Here is a 4486-nt window from a genome sequence, read left to right as displayed (position 1 = left end):
GCGAAGTTGTCTAAATATTAAGTGGTTCCACTTTCCAATAATTGAAATCATTTTATTAGATATCTCTAAAATAAAAATTTGCAAAGTAAAAAGAAATGAGAAGAGCTACTTGTACGCTTAAGGAAACCAAATACAATGAAACAGTATCAGTTCTAAATAAATATATGCACCAAAAGGCATAGAATTTAAATACATAAATAAATGGTTAACTTAATGGCAAAAAGACATGCAGCAAATATAGAAGACTTTAATGTTTTCCTCTTAGATTTGGATAAATCTGACAAGATCAACAAAAAGGAAAATACAGAATCTAATAAACTATTGAAGTTAGATCTGAAAGATTTAAGTCATCTTCTGGATAGGAACACTAAATAACATACATATTTCTCATTACCTCATAGTACTTTATAAAAACAGACTGTTACTATGGCATAGAGAAATCATAAATAAGTGAACAAAAACAAAAATACTAAAAGTATCCATAACCCAATAAAAATAGTAATTAATACAGGGAACACACGCAAAAGATACAAATGTGAATGAAGACTTAATAATGACACCCTTATTTAGGGTTCTAAACAGTTTTATGGTCAAAGAACAGAACATAAAAAGAATTAATAACCATGCAAACCATAATGAGAATGAAAATGCAAACCAAAATTTGTGGTATGCAGCTAAAGTAGTCCTCCAAGGAAAAATTTTGCCTCTGAAAAACATACATTAATAAAAATTTTTAAAAAGAGGATTAATAACTGAGAATGCAATTTAAAGAACTAGAAAGTCAATAAATGCACAAACTCAAAAGAACAAAAAGGAAACCTTGAAAATTAGAAAAGAGATAAGATGAAAAACAAAAAGGCTATAGAAATAATAAGCAACACTGAAAGCTCTTTCTTTGAAAAGAATAACAAATGTTGGAGGGACCACTGAAAATAGATGCATTGATGTGCTATTGGTGGAGCTATGAATTGGTATAGTCATTCTAGAAAGCAATTTGGAACTATGCTCCCAAAATTATTAAACTGTGCATAGCCTTTGACACAGCAATACTACTATCTGGCCCATCCCCCAAGGACATCAGAGAAAGCAGGATATGTCCTATATGTACAAAAATATTTATAGCAAGTATTTTTTATGGTGGCAAAAAAATTTAAAACTAAAAGACTTCCCATCAATTAGAGAAGGACTGAACCAAATGATAATATATAAATTAAATGGAAGACTTTTGAACTGTAAGAAATAAAGGCATAGATGTATATGGCTTGAAGCACAGTGAAGTGAGAGCAACTAGGAGAATGATTTATATTGTAAAAACAACATTGTAAAAATGAACAGTTTTGAAAGACTTAAGAACTCTTACCAACCCAATGATCAGTCATGATTCTAGAAAACAGATGAGGAAGAATGGTACCTATTTTCTCACAGAGACATGATGTACTAATATGTATAATGAGAAATAAATTTTTGGAGGTGGACAATGGAGGGAATTTGTTTTGCTTGACTATGTTTATTTGTTACAAGGGTTTTATATTTTTTTAAAGTGGGGGATGGCATGGCAAGGAGAAAAAATGAATGCTTGATCCTTGAAAAATGTTGAAAATTTAAAATTAAAATTAAAAATTAAATGAAATATAGAAAAGAGAAAAAAGAAAAGAAAAACAAAATCCACTGACCATTATACTTAAATGAACTCATTCAGAACCAGGAAAAACACAATGACGGTAATATTTCAAAAAAGAAAAGCAATAAAATGGAACTGAATGATATATAATTAAAATGACCAAACTTGAATCTAGAAGAGTTGAAAAAATGCACTCTGCTCACTCCACTGATGAGGATACTAATGGTGTGGAATATTACTCTCAAGTATGGTTGATAAGTTGGTTGATTTTGCTGAAGCACTTTTTTTCTCTTTTCTTTTTAAATCTTTATTACAAAGGAAAGCTCATTGGACAGGGACTCTAGAGAGGTATGTATGTGGAAACAAAGGTAAGGTAAAAACAAAGGCATCAATAAAAATTGAAAATAGAATGATTATACAAATATTTTCTTTTATAAAACAGTGATTTTGAACTCATTTCAGACAGGCTTGAATCATAAGTGCTTTTTAAAAATCTTCAAAGTACAACTATTTACAAGGAAGTCAAGGTATGGTGGAAAGAACATTAGTTTTGAAGTAAGAGAACTTGGGTTCAAAACCTGACTTTCCTTCTTACTGTGTGACTTAAGGAAAGTGACTGTACATCTTAGGGCCTTAGTATCATCATCTGTAAAGTAAGGCTGGTTTAAATCATTTCTAGGGTCTTTTCCAGCTCTCAATTTTATGAATCTATGGGAAAAGTTAGGGAAGCTTGGTACTCCGAATTAATCCAACCATTCTGGAAAGCAATTTGCAACTAAAAGTCACTAAATTGGGTCTATTCGTTGAACCAGATCCCCAAAGAAAATAAACACAGAAGCAAAATACTATACCATGTGCACAAACTTTATTTATAGCAGCAAAAAACTGGAAACAAAACGAATATCCTTCAATTGGAGAATGGCTGAACAAACTATGGCATATGAATGTGATGGAATATTACTATACTTAAAAAATGTAAAATATGGTGGATTCAGAGAAACCTGGAAGACTTGCATGAACTGATGCAAAGTGAATTAAGCATGACCAGGAAAACAACTTATTTTAACAACGTTTTAAAGGAAACAACTTTAAGACTTAAGAAAGGCCAGGTAGATGGCTGGCGGAGTGATGGCGGCCTTCAGGATGCCGGCTCCCCTTTAGCTCTGCAGAGTGGCATCTTGAAGTGCTGGGCTTGTGGGGATCAGACTCCTGACCCAACCCCTGTTCCTGCTCTCTAGGGGGGATCTGTGGGACCAGGTGTGTTGTGTCCAGTGGGCTCCAGGGCTAACTTATATTGCTTGGAGACAAAGAAACCAGAATTCACAGATAAGGAAGTTCAAAATATACTCACCAAAATGATTGGTTTGGATTTACAGGTTTTAAAACCAATTAAGCAACAATTTAAGCCACAAACGTATAAGCTAATGACAGTAACATAACTGGAAGAGGCTGTAAGAGATGCCATTGAGGTAGCTAAACATTAGCTAAAAATGCCTCCTGTGCTGGAAGAATGAGAGCCAAACAAATGATGTATAAGCAGATGATAAAATCCTTGAAGGAAACGATATTGCCAAATGCATGTTCACTGATTTAATATTTAGCATTCTGCATTGTGAGTGTTTCATCGTTGTCTGGGGATCAAGTGGTTCTGTTCTTCGAAAAGCTTCCTGGAAAAAAATGAGACAGAATGATACAGGTCTTTTTTCCCAAAAGAAGGTCCTACAATTTTCCACCACTAATGTTCCAGGAAGAAAATCCTCCGACTTTGTTCAGTCAGCATCATCATGAAGGTGTCCTCAGTCTCTGTGTTGCACAATTTGAGCCAGATTCTGCCAATTATATTAAAATTCATCACCAGACACGAAGATAGAGAAAAACATGATAAATACGACCTTCTGCAAGACACTTTGGTGGAATGGTATGGTATGTAGTAAGTAAGAAAAAGATTGCTGGTTTGCTGATTGTCCAGATTCAGAGAGATTTAATGGTTGATGCCACAAGTTTGGTCCTTCTGCATCGCATGCTCCATCCACACAGACACTCAGCTAAGCAGGCCAAAGAACTAGGAGCTGAGGGATTAGACTTAATTAAGGTCTTTGCAAAAACAGAAGCACAAAAGGGAGGATATATAGAGTTGACTTTATAGGCTTACCAAGAAGCATTAAGTAGTCATTCTGCAGCTTCCTGAAGAAAGCATTTAAATAAATTATCTTTTTATTTAAAAAAAGACTTAAGACCATCTGATCAATACAATAACCAATCATGACGTCAAAAGACTGCTAAAGAAATATACTTCCAAGTTGTATTAATGGACTAGAAGTTCAGAATAAAACATACACTTTATGTAGTGATTGTTTTGCTTCATTGCATTTATTTATTATAAGGGAAGGCTTCTATGTGGTGGAAAAGGAACTTGGTAGGCAGAGATAGTAATGTAAAAATAAATAACAGAAATAAACAGCAATCAAACATTTAAAAAATACCCAGAAGAAAGCAGAAGTAAGTTCAGAACAGGACACAGACCAACAGGGCAGTTTTGTCACTACTGAGTGAATATCAGTATCCTCTGCAGTAAGAAAGACATGCCCACATCAGTGAGATTCCCAAACCAGTGATATGTTAAAAGTATAATTTTCTGACTTTAGTATCATTTTCCATGACTACATTTTAACTGTGCTCTGTGATTTCCCCCAACATTTGATGCCCATTTAGGAATTCACCTCCAAACCCCACAAAGAATTATTTGACTCAGAGATCATCCAGCCATAATGAAAATGTGATTTGAGGTAGATCATACTAGAAATAAGCTTGGATTTTCTACTCGAATTTCATCTTCAATCATACACAACAACAAAGTAGAAGGGC

At 33.9% G+C, this 4486-nt stretch overlaps 1 pseudogene; it reads left to right on the top strand.

Annotated features, from left to right (window-relative positions):
• Positions 1-1715: 1715 nt before the first annotated feature.
• LOC118851161 lies at positions 1716-3809 on the top strand (annotated as a pseudogene).
• The last annotated feature ends 677 nt before the right edge of the window (positions 3810-4486 follow it).

Source organism: Trichosurus vulpecula, chromosome 5 (assembly GCF_011100635.1).
Source record: "Trichosurus vulpecula isolate mTriVul1 chromosome 5, mTriVul1.pri, whole genome shotgun sequence".
In the NCBI taxonomy this organism is placed as follows: Eukaryota; Metazoa; Chordata; class Mammalia; order Diprotodontia; family Phalangeridae; genus Trichosurus; species Trichosurus vulpecula.
The sequence above is the reverse complement of the archived record's forward strand: the minus strand, read 5'-3'. Positions and strand labels throughout refer to the sequence as shown.